Consider the following 19,218-nt stretch of genomic DNA (forward strand, 5'->3'; position numbering starts at 1 on the left):
GGCATCAAAGGACCTGGCATTTAAGGTCCTACTGAACCTTGATAATACTCCAAGCCACCCTGCAAGCCTTCAGACTGCACATCCCAACATGGAGGAGGTTTCTCTGCCTCCAAACACAACATCACTCCTCTAGCCCCTTGACCAAGTTGTCATCACAACTTTTAAAGTTCATTACCTTTTGCCGCATCCTAGATGTTATGGACTCAAGGCAGGAGTAAGTATTATCTAGATCATCCCTGACAGGTGTTTGTCCAACCTGCTCTTAAAAATCCCCAGCGATGGAGATTCCACAACCTCCCTGCTATACCCAGAATTCCTGCTGGGGAGCGGATCTGGGGACTTGCCCCTGCTCTGCCTGCCCACCTCACACTCCAGCCAGGGAGCAGAGTCCAGGGCTCACCCTGTTCTGCCTAGTGCTCCAGCCGGGGAGCAGGTTCAGGGGCTTGCCATGCTGTGCCCAGAGCTCCTGCTGGGGAGCGGGGTTGGAGCATGGGAGCTTGCTCCACTCCACCCACCCAGGATTCCAGCTGGGGAGCGGGATTGGGGGCTTGCCCCTTTCTGTCCAGTACTCCTGCTGTGGAGCGGGGTCCAGGACTTGTCAAGTCAGAGTTTTACAACCCTGACCTGTATAGGTGCATTTAGACTTTTGCATATGTCAAAATGTATGTTCATTTTTTAAAGCTGTTTTCTTTTGTTTCCATAAGAAATTGTGACCAGATCCTGCCACCCTTACTCACATGGAGTAGTATCTTACTCTGTAAATAGCCTCATTGACTTCCATAACACAATTTACAAAGTATGACTCTGTGTGCATACGGATGGCAGAATCTGGGTCTAAAAGATTAGAATTAATGAAATAGAGGACTGAAATATACATTGCTCAGAGTAGATGGAAAGGATCCAGTACAACCATTTTTCAATGTTTTTTATAGTTAGAAATGACTTTTAAGAGCTTACACATGGCTTCTCTGTTGTAGGACTGGGTGGCACCATCTGCCTCTTGCATACTGTTATCCTCATTATATTGCACGCCTGGATACTCTGCAGTGGAAGATCTGCGGTTAGATGATGATTATTGATTTGTCCAGTTTTTTAAAGAAAAAACTCATTTTGCAGAAAGTGCACCAGTTGCACCTCTATCCAGATGTTTTGTACAGATGGTATGTGGTTTTATGAGCAGCATAAATAAAAGCCTCTGTGTGAGAATGTGTGTGCATGACTTGAAGAATGGGATTAGCCTCCTCTACCCTTCTGCAATTAGTCCTGAAAATTATTTAGAACTCTCTCTTTCTCATATCCCTTTGGTTGCAAAAGCTGCTAAACTAAGGATGCTCAGAATTCTCTGCAGCCTCAGGCTACTTTTCTAAAATGGAACATCATCCATTAATAATTTTCTTGACTATGACGAAAAGCTCTTGTGTTCTTGTTTAAACGTTTCTTAATACAGAACCAAAGAGCAAAAAACTAGGTAAGGCCAAGAACCCTAAGAATAAGAAAATCTGTCAAGTGTATATGACTCATATTTCTGAGATCTGTGCATGTGAGTGTTCTGAGTCATCCTTTTGGTACATCGGTATTTTGACCACACTATGTATGTGTCATTTATGTGATTTCTAACAAAATTATATTCTCCCCTAATACTGAAGACACAGCCGTCATGGTAAAGCCACTGTCAAAACTTGCCTGTTCTTATTGTGTTTTTATTATTCTTTATTTGTATGATATTAGCACCTATTGATACTGATGCCCCATTGTTCCAGGTGGTGTAGGTGTTACCCCTAATTTACAGATGAGAATAGAGGCACAGAAAGATTAAACAACTGGCCCAAAGTTTATGGCAGAGCTGGGGACTGAATGTATAATTATGGCAAAGTCCAGATCCTCGACCACAAGATTGTTTAATAGTCATTTTCATGAGGGCAGTTTAGCTATAGAGGGGTACAGAGTTCCAGCCATAGGCTCTGGAACTGGATTGGTGACTGTCACCGTTTCAGTGTAACTGCACCGGTATTCCTCTTTCATGGTCCCTCCCATGGCACCCACTTAAAATTTCTGATGCCCAGACATGACATCTCTTGGGTAGAGATCCACATCTCTCTCCCTTCTGACAGAGAGTTTTAAGGCTGCATAGCTCCCTGATTTACACTGTGATATCCCCAAGAAGACAGTCTGCCTATATAAGAATAGCTGTATTGGTCAGACAATGCTTCATCTAGCCCATTATACTATCTTCTGACAGTGGCCTATGCCTGGTTCTTCAGAGGGAATGAACAGAACAGGCAGTCATTGAGTGGTTCATCCCCTGTTGTACACTCCCAGCTTCTGGAAATCAGAGGCTAGAGCATAGGGTTGCATCCCTGACCATCTTGGCTAATAGCCATTAATGGACTTAGCCTTTAGGAACGTATCTAGCACTTTTTTAAAATCCTGTTATAGTTTTGGACTTCACAACATCCCCTGGCAACGAGTTCCACAGGCTGACTGTGCGTTTTGTGAAGAAGTACTTCCTTTTGTTTGTTTTAAACCTGCTGCCTATTAATTTCATTGGGTGACCTCTGTTGTGTTATGTGAAGGAGTAAATAAAACTTCCTTATTCACTTTCTCCACACCATTCATGATTGTATAGATCTTTAGTTGTCTCTTTTCCAACTGAAAAATCCTAGTCTTTTTAATCTCTCTTCAGATGGAAGCTGTTCCATACCCTTAATACTTTCTGTTGCCCTTCTGTGTACCTTTTACATTCTAATATATCTGATCTGAAATGGAGTGACCAAAAATGCAGGCAGTATTCAAAGTGTGGCATATCATGGATTTATATAGAGGAATTATGATATTTTCTGTCTTATTATCTGTCACTTTCCTAATGGTTCCTAACATTCGGTTTGATTTTTTATTGCTGCTGCACATTGAGCAGATGTTTTCAGAGAACTATCCACAGTGACACCAATATTTTGTTCTTGAGTGGTAATAGCTAATTTTGTATATCTAGTGTGGATTGTGTTTTCCAATGTGTGGTGCTGTGGAGTTATCAACACTGAATTTCATCTGCCACTTTGTTTCCCAGTCACCCCATTTTTTGAGATTCCACTGTAACTCTTCACTTAACTATCTAGACTCATTTTGTATCACCTGTAAATTTTGCCACCTCACTTTTTATCCCTTTTTCCAGATCATTTATTAATATATTGAGCAGCATTGGCCCCAGTAGAGATCCCTGATGAGGCCCGCTATTTACCTCTCTCCATTCTGAAAATTGATAATTTTTTCCTGCTCTTTTTCCCCCTGTCTTTTAACCAGAGACTGATGCATGAGACAACCTTCCTTCTTATCCCATGACTGCTTACTTTGCTTAAGAGTCTTTGGTGAAGGACCTGGTCAAAGGCTTTCTGAAAGTTCAAGTATCCATTGGATCACCCTTGTTTGTTGACCCTCTCAAAGAATTCTAATAGATTGGGTGAGGCACAATTTCCCTTTACAAAAACGACGTTGACTCTTCCCAAACAAATTGTGTCTGACAGTTTTATTCTTTATTGCTTCAACCAATTTGCTTGGTACTTAAGTTAGGCTTATCGGCCTGTAATTGCCAGGATCGCCTCTGGAACCTTTTGGAAAAAATTGGTGTCACATTCCCTATCCTCCAGTCATCTGTTACAGAAGTTGATTTAAATGTTAGATTACATACCACAGTAAGTAGTTATTACCTAACCACCCCAATTTCATATCTGAGTTCCTTCGGAACTCTTAGGTGGATACTATCTGGTCCTGGTGACTTATTACTGTTTATTACTTTGTTCCAAAAACTCCTCTATTGTCACCTCAATCTGGGAGAGTTCCTCAGATTTGTCATCTAAAAAGAATGGCTCAGGTGTGGAAATCTCCTTCGCATCCTAAAGCCAGCACCTGTGCTTTGTTTTCTCTCCAAGGGCTATGAACCATGTATTGCCAGCACTTGCAAACTACCACACAGCTCTTTTGAAACAAGCACATTTATTCTTAAGGTAACAGAAGTGAAGGGGTGGATTTTTTTAAAAAAACTTTTTGGTTTGCCACACATTTTTAAAATATTCATTTTTGGTGTGATCCAAAATAATTTTGTCTGAGTTTTTGAAATTGCCAATTTACTGAAAAATCTATTGGCACAGCTCTCCTTGTGAGTATGTACTAGCTGCTGTGCACGCACAATTTTAACATTTGTGTCACGGTTTGTTCCCTGAATGCTATTTGACCTAACCCTTTGAGCAAAACACTGTATATTTTGCTACCCCATCTCTTTGACATTCCATGCCATTTCTTCATGCTCTAACGTATTTCAAAAAGGAGGTCAAACAAGTTAGTCTCCTGAATATGAGCTGTTAATATTCCTAGACTAGACACTTCACTTTTATGATATCCTTTTCTACTGAGCACATATAATATGATGACTGTTTCTTTTACAGCTGCTACAAAGAAACAACAAATATTCCTCTGACTAACCAGGGCATCTAATCATCCCTAGTAATCAAAGGATTTGTAAATGTCACTGCACTTTGTCACATCCTTCCTGCTGCCAGTAGAGCAGTGATGATTTCTCTTGAGTGCTAAATTTTTCTTGCCTGACCTCCAAACTTTGAACACATGAAGAATATAGGAAACTAAAAGCTGGCATTTTCCCACTGAATATCCTTCATCAAAGTTGTCTAACGTGTTTACGATTAAAAGAGATATGGAACCTGCTGCATTAACATTAAAATACTTGGCACATTACAGTTTCTTCTACTTGTTGTTGTGTTCATGCCAACCTTGGTATTTAAATGATTTCCTAAACTTTAAACAGGATATATAAATTGTCTTATACTTCTGTAGAATTCAGATTGTGTCCTATACTATGTCTTTGATGTGTAATAATAACTGAAAGTCATATCATATTTGGAGGGTGGATAAAAATGATTTTGATAAAATCAGTATTAGATAAGCCTTGTGACAGGGGGCTGCATGGGGTTTAGCTGTTTTCCTTTTGAGATTGTACTTTTAACTGCAATCAGTTTTCTTATTTTGTGTGGCCCAACTATAATATGAAAGAAATGTGAAAGATAGCAACATTCTTTTTGTTTGCAGCGGCCTTGTTTGATCTTTTATTTGTTCTGTCCTTCACAGAAAATTAGGTAAAGGACAAAGAGGCAAATACATACTCCTGTGTATACAGAGTTATTATTAATTATTATGATTAATAATAAAGTCCCTAATGTTGAAGGTTGCTGAGCTATTAATAACCATAAAAATGATATTAGCCAAGCACAGGTTCAACAGCCTAGCAAATGGGAATCAGAAGTACAGGAAATAGGGTCAAGAAATCAGAAACTTCAAGTACTGATAAAGTCAACATAACACAAGAGGCTTCACTATTACTGCCAAGATCCCTTGCTGAGACTTTCTGAAAAGCTTTGCTAAGGTAAAGTACTTCCAAGGCAATGAAGAAAGCCAAGATTTTCCAAAATGGGTGCCAGAATACATTTTGCTAAGGGACTTCTGGCAAAATGGTTATTCATGTGATGCATTTGAAAACTGCTTTGGAGTGTAGGCTGTCACTTTAATTTGTAAGGGGTTTCCAGGTCTTGCTTGTAGGTGAGATGGCTCTGCAGGGAAGTGTGCAATCAGAGTCACTGTGGAAGAAGCCAGCCTAGAACAAGGTGGCATGAGTAGTGCCTCGCTGCCTTTCAGAGCAGCCTGCTTTGCCTCTCTCTGGTTTTGGTTCTTGTGTGTTAAAGCTCTGGATTTTAAGAAATTAAACAGTGTTACCTTCCTAAAAATAAATTTTATGTTTATATCTATCCTCCCTGATTGTGAACATAACAAAGGGCCTTGATGTTTTCATTTGTACATAGTTAGGCCCCAGCCCAACACACGCTTGCGTAGATGAGTAACTCTGTGCTCATACAGAGTCCCCATTAAGTTCATTGGGGCTACACACATGCACAAGGATGCTCATGAGAGACAGGATGCTGCAGTGATTAGCCTGGGACTCAGGAGACTAGGGTTCAGTTCCCTAATCTGCCTTTGTATGAGACCTTGGGCAAGTCCAAGAGGGCTAAGTTTTCAAAGCTATTTAGGTGCCTAGTGGGATTTTTAAAGGTGCCTCACTACTTTTTCAAAATCAGTTAGAGTTAGGTGACTCAACACTATTGAAAATCCCACTAGGCATCAATCTGCACCTTTTGGTGCCCTAATACCTTTACAAATCTGGCCCTTAGTCTCTCTGTTTGCCCTAGTCTCTCTCTTCCCTATCTGTATTGTGGGGAAAATAGTACTTTCTTACCTCATAAGAATGCTGGGGAATAAATACATTAATGATTGTGAGGTGTTCAGATAATATTGTAATGAAGGGCAGCTTAGTACCTAAGAGAGAAATTTTCAGCACTGGGGTTTCAGCATTATATTCAATGTAACATAATTAACACCGGTTCTTTTTCATGGCAAAAAGTCACAATTTTAGTTGAATCCCCACTATCTCCTCAAAAGCCATGGCACTCAAATTTAAAAATATATTGGGGTTTGTTTGGTTTTAACTTTAAAAACACAGTAGAATTATATTAAATTTATTCAAATAGGAAAATCCCTTCATACACATAGAATACTTATCCAATACTTATAAAAATGAAATCAGGTCTCATTTTGATAGAACATGTTATACGCTTCTAAATTACATGGTTTATAGCTCTCCTGTCATCTCTAAACTCATCTTTATGATGGGTGGGGAGAAGTTCTATTTGCTGGTTGTTAATAAGAATACACCATTGCATTGGTGTACAGTAAATTCATCTTTGTGGCTATATGACCCAGAAATTTGAGAAGGGGGGGAATAAAATAAACAATGGAACTAGCTAGAGAAAAATTATACCTTCACAGGAAGAATGATGGACATAGTTCTGCTTTCTGAGACCCCTAAACATGAACCTTATTCTTAGGATTTCTTAAAATTCTTTAACATTTCTTGTGGTGCCTGGAAATTAATGGGGTGATTCTTAGCTAACTAGTGTAGAGATTTGTTAGAACATTTCCATAAAAAGGTTCTTCTGACTAAAATAAAATTGCAAACTGTAAAATGTTTCGTGATTATCCCTCCCTCCACACTTTCTTTTTCTTTTTGAACCGCTCTAATTTGGCTGAAGATAACACTTACTTTGGAGAAGGAAGTGTTTAACCCAGAATAGTTGCTCTGTTAGTGGGAGATGTGAAAACCAGTGCTGGTGGAAAACATTTCCATTCTGAGGTTTTGAAATTTTTTTCACCCCAATTTAGAACGAAAATGAGATCTTTTGAAATTTTTCACAAAAAAGAGGAGAGTCACCCTAGAATGCCCAACAACACAGTGATTAGGCCACTCACCTGGGACAAGTTCAAGTCCTTCTCTGCCTGATTTGGAGCAGCAACTTGAACCTGGGTCTCCCACAAGAGTGCCTGGACCACTGGTCTATTTACACAAAATAGAACCACTCCTACATTGCAAATTGAGACACTGACTCCATAAACTCATGGTTAGGGCACTCACCTGGGATATGGGAAACCCCGTTGCTACTCTCTGCTCTGATTCCTGCAGAAGAAGGACTTAAGTCGTTCAGTTGGGATGTGGCAGAACTAGGTTTAAACTTCTGCTCTGAGCAGGGACTTATAGCTAGGTTACTCCCATCCCAGGTGAGTGTCCTAATCTTTGGGCTATTGGTTATTCTGAAGCAGGTCTCACTCTCATCAGAAATTCCATTGTGGATCTTAGAAACATTTTACTGAAACAGATCCAAATTTTTCATGAAAATGTGTTTTGACAAATCAGCATTTTCTGATGAAAAACATTTAATCAAAAAATTCCCAAGCAGCTCTCATGGAAACCATGTCAGGCAGAAGTACAAGTGAAATGGCATAGGTCTCTAGGGCTGGGAGACTGCTCTGTATCTCTGTACGGTCACAAAAACAGAGCAGTCAGTGTGGTCTGGTGCAGTGGTTCTCAAACTAGAGCACTTCATTCCCCAGGCTGCCACTATAGTGCCTTGTATTAACCCTAAACTCTCACACAACAATTATTAAAAGAAGTAAATGTAAGAGGAGGAGAACTACTGTGTACTCTGAGTTCTCTCTACTGCTCAGAATAGAGCAGCAGTTCTCAAACTGTGGGTCGGGACCCTAAAGAGGGTCACGACGCCTTTTTAATGGTATCACCACGGCTGGTGTTAGATTTACTGGGGCCCGGTGCCAAAGCCAAAGTCCAAGCTCTTCCACCTGGGGCTGAAGTGGGCTTCAGCCCTGGGTGGCAGGGCTCAGGTTATAGGCCCCCGACCTGGGTCTGAAGCCCTTGGGCTTTGGCTTTCCCTCCCCTCCCCTGCCTGGGACAGCAGGGCTCAAGCTTTGCCTTTGCCTTTGCCCTCCCCTGCCCAGGGCAGCAGGGCTTGGGCGGGCTCACACTTCAGTCCCGCTTCCTGGTGTTGCCTTGTAATTTTTGTTGTCAGAAGGGGGCTGTGGAGCAATGAAGTTTGAGAGCCGCTGGAACAGAGGCATGATTTTTTCAGGAGAGATAATTTGCCAGGATCAGTTAAATATTAGTTAGCTATACAGTGAGTGAAGACAGGGTTCCAGTGTTTTGCCTGAAGAAAGTGGGTCTGTTGATTAGGGTACTGGTTGATGACTTGGGTTCAATCGCCCACTCAGCCACAGGCTGTCTGTATGGCATTGGGCAAGTTGTTCTGCCTATCTCTACCTTAGTTTCCCCATCTATAAAATGGGACTACTAATACTTCACTTCTTTTTAGGGGTGTATGAGGCTAAGGCCTAGTCTACACTGGGGGGCGGAAATCAATCTAAGTTATGCAACTTCAGCTACGTGAATAATGTAGCTGAAGTCTACGTACTTAGATCTACTTACCGCGGTGTCTTCACTGCGGTGAGTTGACAGTTGACGCTCCCCTGTCGACTCCGCCTGCGCCTCTCACTCCAGTGGAGAACTGGAGTTGACAGGAGAGCACTCGGCGGTCAACTTGTCACATCTACACTAGACACGATAAATTGATCCCTGCTGGATCCATCACAGCCTGTTGATCCTGTTGGTAATGTAGACAAGCCTTAAGTGTATTAAAGATTATGAAGCACTTAACTACTATGGTAGTGGGGGCGTTAGAAGTAATTTTCTGTGTCCATAGTCTTATCTAGGTTGGTACCTAAAAGATATTCTCTCCTTTTTGATCGTTTGTCCCTATCAGTTTCTGTGTCTGAGACAAAAATCTGAGCCTCAATGAACCTTGTAAGCAAGACTAAAAGAAGCATTAGTAATTAATTTTAGAGAGCAAAAATATGTTGGAGCCAGCTTCAATACCCTAATCACACTGAGAAGTACCATTCTCCTCTAGAAGTCCCATTGACTACAATAACTGAGCTTGAAGAATAAACTATTTTATAGATTCTAGTGGTAGAAGGGAGTGCTGTGATCATCTAGTCTGACCTCTTCTATAACACGGGCCATAGAACTACCCCAAAATAATTCCTAGAGCAGATCTTTTAGAAAAACTGCCAATCTTGATTTACAAATTGTCAGTGATGGAGAATCTAACACAAGTCTTGATAAATTGTTCCAATGGTTAATTACTCTCACCATGAATAATTTGCATCTGCAATTTGTTTAGCTTCAGCTTCCAGCCATTGGATCATGTTATACCTTTTCTGCTATATTGTAGAGGAGAGCTCATTATCAAATATTTGTTCCCCATGTAGGTATTTATAGGTTGTGATCATGTCACACTTTAACCTTTTTCTTAAGCTAAGAAGATTGAGATCCTTGAATCTATCTTGAGATGATACTTTAAAGTCTATTGGTCTTGTCTGCCCTTCCTCCCCGCATGAAACGTCTTTACTCATTCTTAATAGAAATTCTGTTTTATGGGTCAATAATGTATTTCATTCCTCACAGAGCTTAATCAGTTGCCATATAATCCCCAGGCAGGTTATGCTTTTCTACCGTTGTTCCGTATCAGCTCTTTTGTTTAACTCCAGCTGGTGAATTTACCAAGCAGTCTCTTAGCTGAGGCTATACTTGCGCATGTGTGCTTGTGTGTGCATACGCTATGAATGACTGCCTTGGCTACTACCCAAAAATATCCTCATATCAATATGCTCATTGAATTAAACTCAGCATGTACCTGAATATCAGTCATTATAGAAAGCCTCAATAGAAAAGGATCACCAAGCAATGCCGTATTCATACTCAGCTTTCCACAGTTCCCAGAGAAGCACAGTTAAAACCCCCACAATCTAGCCACAGCATGTTTCTGTGAGATCAAGTTATCTGAAGAATACACTACACAAGAGAAAAAATAATCAAGCAAAATAGCCTTTTCTTGTGAGTTCTGATATCATTATTGCACAGAGATAGTGGCCAAGGTAGTCATTCAAAACACACACACAAAAAATCTCTTTCACTCAGTAACCACAAGCAGGACCTTGTCCCCTATTTGTAACTGTCCATATCATGGAAGCTTTTAAACAGTTTTAGGACAAATAATCACATTGTGAATTTATGCATGCATGCAAAAGAACAATTAATGTTTCATTCCACTCTAATGTAGAATCATAGAATATCAGGGTTGGAAGGGACCTCAGGAGGTCATCTAGTCCAACCCCCTGCTCAAAGCAGGACCAATCCCCAACTAAATCATCCCAGCCAGGGCTTCGTCATGCCTGACCTTAAAAATATCTAAGGAAGGAGATTCCACCACCTCCCTAGGTAACGCATTCCAGTGTTTCACCACCCTCCTAGTGAAGAAGTTTTTCCTAATATCCAACCTAAATCTCCATCACTGCAACTTGAGACCATTACTCCTTGTTCTGTCATCAGCTACCACTGAGAACGGTCTAGATCCATCCTCTTTGGAACCCTCTTTCAGATAGTTGAAAGCAGCTATCAAATCCCTCCTCATTCTTCTCTTCCGCAGACTAAACAATCCCAGTTCCCTCAGCCTCTCCTCATAAGTCATGTGTTCCAGTACCCTAATGATTTTTGTTGCCCTCCGCTGGACTCTTTCCCATTTTTCCACATCCTTCTTGTAGTGTGGGGCCCAAAACTGGACACAGTACTCCAGATGAGGCCTCACCAATGTCGAATAGAGGGGAATGATCACATCCCTCGATCTGCTGGCAATGCCCCTATGTATACATCCCAAAATGCCATTGGCCTTCTTGGCAACAAGGGCACACTGTTGACTCATATCCAGCTTCTCATCCACTGTAACCCCTAGGTCCTTTTCTGCAGAACTGCTGCCTAGCCATTTGGTCCCTAGTCTGTAGCGGTGCATGGGATTCTTCCATCCTAAGTGCAGGACTCTGCAATTGTCCTTGTTGAACCTCATCAGATTTCTTTTGGCCCAATCCTCTAATTTTTCTAGGTCCCTCTCTATCCTATCCCTACCCTCCAGCATATCTACCTCTCCTCCCAGTTTAGTGTCATCTGCAAACTTGCTGAGGGTGCAATCCACACCATCCTCCAGATCATTTATGAAGATATTGAACAAAATCGGCCTGACGACTGACCCTTGGGGCACTCCACTTGATACCGGCTGCCAACTAGACATGGAGGCATTGATCACTACCCGTTGAGCCCAACAACCTAGCCAACTTTCTATCCACCTTATAGTCCATTCATCCAGCCTATACTTCTTTAACTTGCTGGCAAGAATACTGTGGGAGACAGTGTCAAAAGCTTTGCTAAAATCAAGGAACAACACATCCACCGCTTTCCCCTCATCCACAGAGCCAGTTATCTCATCATAGAAGGCAATTAGATTAGTCAGGCATGACTTGCCCTTGGTGAATCCATGCTGACTGTTCCTGATCACTTTGCTCTCCTCTAAGTGCTTTAGAATTGATTCCTTGAGGACCTGCTCCACGATTTTTCCAGGGACCTGCTCCATGATTTTCCAGAGGTGAGGCTGACTGGCCTGTAGTTCCCAGGATCCTCCTTCTTCCCTTTTTTAAAGATGGGCACTACATTATCCTTTTTCCAGTCATCCGGGAGTACCCCGGATCGCCATGAGTTTTCAAAGATAATGGCCAATGGCTCTGCAATCACATCCGCCAACTCCTTTAGCACTCTTGGATGCAGCGCATCCAGCCCCATGGACTTGTGCACGTCCAGCTTTTCTAAATAGTCCCAAACCACTTCTTTCTCCACAGAGGGCTGGTCACATCCTCCCCATGCTGTGCTGCCCAGTGCAGTAGTCTGGGAGCTGACCTTGTTCGTGAAGACAGAGGCTAAAAAAGCATTGAGTACATTAGCTTTTTCCACATCCTCCTTCCCTAGGTTGCCTCCCTCATTCAGTAAGGAGCCCACACTTTCCTTGACTTTCTTCTTTTTGCTAAAATACTTGAAGAAACCCTTCTTGTTACTCTTAACATCTCTTGCTAGCTGCAACTCCAGGTATGATTTGGCCTTCCTGATTTCACTCCTGCATTCCCAGTAATATTTTTATACTCTTCCCTGGTCATTTGTCCAATCTTCCACTTCTTGTAAGCTTCTTTTTTGTGTTTAAGATCAGCAAGGATTTCACTGTTAAGCCAAGCTGGTCACCTGCCATATTTCTATTCTTTCTACACATCGGGATGGTTTGTCCCTGTAACCTCAATAAGTATTCTTTAAAATATAGCCAACTCTCCTGGACTCCTTTCCCCCTGATGTTTTTCTCCCAGGGGATCCTGCCCATCAGTTCCCTAAGGGAGTCAAAGTTTGCTTTTCTGAAGTCCAGGGTCCGTATTCTGCTGCTCTCCTTTCTTCCCTGTGTCTGGATCCTGAACTCGACCATCTCATGGTCACTGCCTCCCACGTTCCCATCCACTTTAGCTTCCCCTACTAATTCTTCCCAGTTTGTGAGCAGCAGGCCAAGAAGAGCTCTGCCCCTAGTTGGTTCCTCCAGCACTTGCACCAGGGAATTGTCTCCTACCCTTTCCAAAATCTTCCTGGATTGTCTGTGCACCGCTGTATTGCTCTCCCAGCAGATATCAGGGTGATTGAAGTCTCCCATGAGAACCAGGGCCTGCAATCTAGTAACTTCCGTGTGTTGCCGGAAGAAAGCCTCGTCCACCTCATCGCCCTGTTCCGGTGGTCTATAGCAGACTCCCACCATGACATCACTCTTGTTGCTCAGACTTCTAAACTTAATCCAAAGACACTCAGGTTTTTCTGCAGTTTCATACTTGAGCGCTGAGCAGTCATACTGCTCCCTTACATACAATAAAAAGAAAAGGAGTACTTGTGGCACCTTAGAGACTAACCAATTTATTTGAGCATGAGCTTTCGTGAGCTACAGCTCACTTCATCAGATGCATACAGTGGAAACTGCAGCAGACTTTATATATACACAGAGAATATGAAACAATACCTCCTCCCACCCCACTGTCCTGCTGGTAATAGCTTATCTAAAGTAATCTTCAGGTTAGGCCATTTCCAGCACAAATCCAGGTTTTCTCACCCTCCACCCCCCCACACAAATTCACTCTCCTGCTGGTGATAGCCCATCCAAAGTGACAACTCTTTACACAATGTGCATGATAATGAAGTTAGGCCATTTCCTGCACAAATCCAGGTTCTCTCACTCCCTCACCCCCCTCCAAAAACCCACCCCCATACACACACAAACTCACTCTCCTGCTGGTAATAGCTCATCCAAACTGACCATTCTCCAAGTTTAAATCCAAGTTAAACCAGAACATCTGGGGGGGGGGGGTAGGAAAAAACAAGAGGAAATAGGCTATTTCCTCTTGTTTTTTCCTACCCCCCCCCCAGATGTTCTGGTTTAACTTGGATTTAAACTTGGAGAGTGGTCAGTTTGGATGAGCTATTACCAGCAGGAGAGTGAGTCTGTGTGTGTATGGGGGTGGGTTTTTGGAGGGGGGTGAGGGAGTGAGAGAACCTGGATTTGTGCAGGAAATGGCCTAACTTCATTATCATGCACATTGTGTAAAGAGTTGTCACTTTGGATGGGCTATCACCAGCAGGAGAGTGAATTTGTTTGGGGGGGTGGAGGGTGAGAAAACCTGGATTTGTGCTGGAAATGGCCTAACCTGAAGATTACTTTAGATAAGCTATTACCAGCAGGACAGTGGGGTGGGAGGAGGTATTGTTTCATATTCTCTGTGTATATATAAAGTCTGCTGCAGTTTCCACGGTATGCATCTGATGAAGTGAGCTGTAGCTCACGAAAGCTCATGCTCAAATAAATTGGTTAGTCTCTAAGGTGCCACAAGTACTCCTTTTCTTTTTGCGAATACAGACTAACACGGCTGTTACTCTGAAACCTTACATACAGTGCAACTCCCCCACCTTTTCTGCCCTGCCTGTCCTTCCTGAACAGTTTATATCCATCCATGACAGTACTCCAGTCATGCGAGTTATCCCACCAAGTCTCTGTTATTCCAATCACATCGTAATTTCTTGATTGTGCCAGGACTTCCAGTGCTCCCTGCTTGTTTCCCAGGCTTTTTGCATTTGTGTATAGGCACTTGAGATAACTCGCTGATCGTCCCTCTTTCTCAGTATGAGGCAGGACCCCTGCCCTCTCGCACGCTCCTGCTCGTGCTTCCTCCCGGTATCCCACTTCCCCACTTACCTCAGGGCTTTGGTCTCCTTCCCCCAGTGAACCTCGTTTAAAGCCCTCCTCACTAGGTTAACCAGCCTGCTTGCAAAGATGCTCTTCCCTCTCTTCGTTAGGTGGAGCCCGTCTCTGCCTAGCACTCCTCCTTCTTGGAACACCATCCCATGGTCAAAGAATCCAAAGCCTTCTCTCTGACACCACCTGCGTAGCAGTTCATTGACTTCCACGATTCGACGGTCTCTACCCAGGCCTTTTCCTTCCACGGGGAGGATGGACGAGAAGACCACTTGCGCCTCAAGTACTATATGTACTATATACCATGAGAAGGAGTTAAGCATTAAGCTGCTCTTTCAGTCCTGCAGAGCTGCCCTTGTCATCTGGGAAGCTAGTGGGTTTTGTACCTCCAAAATGATTGTGTGATTTTTCTCTGCCTACAGTCTTATCTAGGTGGGTACTGCGTCTCTGTCACAGCCAACATTGCCCAAAGCATAGTCTTTGGCTGTTGTAAGGCTCATGGGTCTTTCCACTCATTCCCTTATCCTGAGCCACATTTATGTCTCTCAAATGCATGTTCAGTGGCTGCACCATGGATCAACATTTTGCAGCTCTTCAGGCTTGGTAAAATCTTCTCAGTTAGCTCAACCACTCTCCTGACAAGACCACGGTAGGAGAGGGAGGCAATTCTCCTTGATTCTTGCCAAGATCACATTTTGACTACAGGAAAAGTGGCAAGGGAGCAAGGGCAATGAAGGCCCCAATTACCATGCCCCACCAAGTAATTCTCAATCCTATCCCCAGTCACTTTTCATCCCTCCCCCCCCCGCCCGCCCATCAATTTATCCTTAAATCTGCCCCATCCATATCAAACCTACTGTGGTCCTAATTGTGATTCTACCCTCATTAGTCTTTATTACTAATCCCATCAATTGTTAATCCTTAATACTTTCCCAATCAGTCCTGTACCTCATTCACAATAAAATCAAGCCTTTTCTCTCATCCATTCATCCTTAATACTGCCTCTAATCTGTCAATCCAGCCACTGAATCAGGTACAAGATCACTCTCCACCCCCACATAAATCAATTTATATTTCTCCCTTCCCACATGAGATTGATCCAGAAACAGCCAGAGCCAGGGGAGGAAGGGAGAGCACTTCCCCAAAGAAGCAGTGACAGCAGTGAGAGCCCGATGGCAACACTGGAAGGCAGGGGAATGCTGAAGCCTCCTCCCCAACAGCAGAATGAGGAGAGACCCTTCTCTCAGCAGCAAGCCGACGTCTCCTGAGGGTGACAAGTCCTTTACAGAGCTGGTGGTTCTTAGCCCAGGATGTGATGCGCAGGTGTACAGTGTAGAAGCAATCTTGACTCCTGCCTTCTCTGTTTTCTGAATTCGCCAAACTCTTTGCCCTCATCAAACCTGTTGGCTGTGGCCAACCACTCCCTTGGTGGCCTCTTATTCTTTCACTCCCTCTAACCCAGTGGACACAGAAGCAGTGATGGAATCCCTTCACTCCTCCACCCTTCTAGTCCAATGATTCTTCTGAGATCTAGTTTCTCTGTTTAGGAGCCTTCTACACTAGATTACGTCAGTAAACAATCAAACTTGATCACAGTTGTTAAGTACCTACAGAGGGAACAATAATTTGATAATGGACTCTTCAATCTAGCAAATTTAGGCTCTGTCTGCATTACAGAGCCTATGATGGCTTAGGTATATTGGCATATCCCCTAGTGTAGACGCAGCATACATATAGCAAAGGAATTTTTCTGCCAATGTGGGAATATTACTACCCTAAATGCCAATAGCTATGCCAACAGAAGCACTCTACACAGGGGATTTTGTCAGCATAGTTATGTCACAGGTGGTTTTTTTCCACACATTGACTGACATAGCTGTGTTGATAAATGTTTCAAGTGTACACAAAGCCAAAGGTATTACCTCATCTAGATTGATATAAGCCACTCTTAAAATCAGAATAAGAATGTCTACATACTGTTTTGAATTGGTTATACTAAATCAGTTTTTAAAACGATTTAAGCAAAACCAGTGCAGCTTTCTGATAAGTGCAAAAGCCAACTACTAGGAAATCAAAACACATTAAAGGACTTTATTTTCAGAAGTGTTGATCATCTCCAACTCTAAATGAATTCAGTAGGAACTCGCATCTCTGAAACTCAGCACTTCTGTACTCCTACAGACTGGGGACCAGTGGGCTAAGTGGCAGTTCTGCAGAAAAGGACCTGAGGATTATAGTAGATGAGAAGCTGTATATGAGTCAACAGTGTGCCCTTGTTGCCAAGAAGGCTAATAGCATATTGGGCTGCATTAGTAGGAGCACTGCCTGCAGATCGAGGGAGTGATTATTCCCATCTATTCGGCACTGGTGAGGCCACATCTGGAGTATTGTGTCCAGTTTTGCCCCCCTACAGAAAGGATGTGGACAAATTGGAGAGTCCAGCGGAGGGCAACAAAATGATTAGGGGGATGGGGCACATGACTTACGAGGAGAGGCTGAGGGAACTGGGCTTATTTAGTCTGCAGAAGAGAAGAGTGTGTGGAGAATTTGATAACAGCCTTAAACTGCCTGAAGGGGGGTTCCAAAGAGGATGGAGTTAGGCTGTTCTCAGTGGTGGCACATGAAAGAACGAGGAGCAATGGTCTCAAGTTGAAGTGGGAGAGGTCTAGGTTGGATATTAGGAAAAACTATTTCACTGGGAAAGTGGTGAAGCACTGGAATGGGTTACCTCGGGAGGTGGTGGAATCTCCACCCTTAGAGGTTTTTAAGGCCCAGCTTGACAAAGTCCTGGCTGGGATGATTTAGTTGGGGTTGGTCCTGCTTTGAGCAGTGGGTTGGACTAGATGACCTCCTGAGGCCTCGTCCAACCCTAATCTTCTATGATTCTGTGAAAATCAGGCCAAGCTCTAACTAACTTTTTGGATTCCCAGCTTCATATAGTAAAATGGACCGATCAAACAGTTACTTATCTGCCCTGAAAATCTCTAGTTGCTACTATTCTTCACGAATGATTTTGATACTCTGAGAGGAACATTATTCTATTCTGTATACACCTACATTTTCACTCATGGAAATGCTTATTTCAAAGACTTCTTTCAATAACTGACCTGTGACCTATTTTCTGGGGGGATTTTTTGAGTGTTTTCTTTTCTCTCATGTTTAACAACCATATTTAACAGTGTCTGTCATGCATTCATTCTCCCTGGCTCCATATTATTTTACTCGTATTTTGAATAAAAGATTATTAAAGGAGAAAAAACTTTCCACGCTATCTGAGTATTTTTTGTCTGATTCTTTCTCAGTTTTATTTGTTGGATTTGATAGTTAACTCCCCTAATGATCACTGACTAAATTTGGTATAAGAAACATGAGGCAGCAGAGTATCAGTGACTCATTATCATTTTACCATAACCCCTTTTAGAATAAGAAAAGTTGATTTGTCTGGTACAGTACATGATTAAGTATGCTTGTGAGGTCACTATATGCAATGTCACATGACTGAATCTGACATTACATAACAACCCACAGTTACCGAAGCTAGTCATAATTTTTTAAATAATGTGTGATGTAAAATAAAAAAGGTAACCTAACCTGTCATGTTTCATGAGTTCACAGAAATTGTATACAACAAAATAACTATTAGTTTATCTTGCTACCAAAGCAAGATTGTCCCCCACAGTATAATTTTCTAGTAATTAGTCAAGTCTAGTTTAAAATTATTCCAACAATGGGGCTTCCACCACTTCCCTTAGGAAGTGTAGGCATACGTGACAATTTGAGATTCACATTACACTCCAGTCCCTAGATGACACAATTCAGTGTACCATGACATGAGATTCATTGTGATGTAGTCCATCATTTGACAGGTTCCTGTCCAATGTAATGTGCTGTGAATGAATGATTTTAGCTGGTTTTTAAACAGTGCTACTATAATATAAACATACAGATGACTAGAAACTTAAGGGACTACAAACACCCTGATGGAATCAATTCTTTTGAGTTAAACTCCATGTATTCTACTTTCTGGATGATGAAGTTATTGGGGAAATGTTTGCTTACCATCTCAGACAGTCACTCAAACTGTGTTGGGTAGGCTGAGCTGCAGGAATTTAAATGGTAAACTTTTAAATAATAAGAAACTCAGGGCCAGACTTGTAAAGGTCTTTAGGCACCGAAAGATGTAGACAGGCACCTTCTGGGATTTTCAAAAAGCATCTAACTCCTATTGATTTAAATGAGAGAGAAGTACAAAGGTGCTTTTGAAAGTCCTATTAGGCACCTACAGAGCTTTACCAACATGATCCTAAGATTTTAAGGGCGGTGACTGTGTGTTTGTACAAAACCTAGGACAATAAGGACCCATTCTTGATTGGAGCCTTTGGACACAACTGCAATACAAATAATAAATAATTCAGAAGAGAGTGATAGCAGTCAAGTGGCTTTTGGAGAATTGTGGAAGGCTAGTGGTGTGTTTGGAGTGTTGCTGGTGACATCAGAAATGTCATTAGCACTGACGAGCAGCTCTGAATAGCACAGCCTATAAAGATGAATGAGTTTGGAGGACAGTAGGCAATTACAAAATCTAAGGCTTAGAATGCTTGACACA

Source organism: Eretmochelys imbricata, chromosome 3 (genome assembly GCF_965152235.1).
Source record: "Eretmochelys imbricata isolate rEreImb1 chromosome 3, rEreImb1.hap1, whole genome shotgun sequence".
NCBI classification, from domain to species: Eukaryota; Metazoa; Chordata; order Testudines; family Cheloniidae; genus Eretmochelys; species Eretmochelys imbricata.